Consider the following 767-nt stretch of genomic DNA (forward strand, 5'->3'; position numbering starts at 1 on the left):
AAGCCGATTTGAGAACAAGTGCGAACAGAGCAGATACCATGAAATCAGTGCCGAATCTGTCGATTCCTCTGCGTACGAGTGCCAAACCCTTGTCAACAATGCGCATTTATTTTTCCCCAAATAGATGTACATGAATTTTTCTGGCTGGTTCTTGGGCGTGGAAAATGGTTTGTTTGTGTATTGAGGGAGGGGGGGAGTGGGTAAGAATGGGTGAGTGTTGGGAGAGGGGAAGTGGATAAGAATGGGAGAGTGTTGGGGAGAGGGGAGAGGGGGAGGGGAAGTGGATAAGAATGGGTGAGGAGGAGAGGGAGGGGAAGTGGGTAAGAAGGGTTGAGTGTTGGGGGTGGGAGAGGGGGAGAAATGGATAAGAAAAGAGAGGGGGGAGGGGGAGGGGAAGTGGGTAAGAATGGGAGAGTGTTGGGGGATGGGGGAGAGGTTAGAGTGAGAGGGGAAGTGGATAAGAATGAGTGAGTGTTAGGCGGATGAGAGAGGGGGAGGGGAAGTGGATAATAATGGGTGAGTGTTCGGGGGTGGGGGAGAGGGGGGAGTGATAGGAAAGGGGTAGAGTTAGTGTTGACAGGGATGGAGATGGGCAGGGGGGGTAAGGGGGTGAATGTTGGTTTGAGGGCTAGGGATATGCGTGATATGTGTTTGGGGATGGCTGGTGTATGCTTGTGCGAGTATGTATATGTGTGTATTATCGTTGGGAGTCTTGAGTTCCCTGCGTTCACATGCTATTGCAACTATTTTCTATACATGTGTATTTC

Source organism: Penaeus monodon, chromosome 24 (genome assembly GCF_015228065.2).
Source record: "Penaeus monodon isolate SGIC_2016 chromosome 24, NSTDA_Pmon_1, whole genome shotgun sequence".
NCBI lineage: Eukaryota > Metazoa > Arthropoda > Malacostraca > Decapoda > Penaeidae > Penaeus > Penaeus monodon.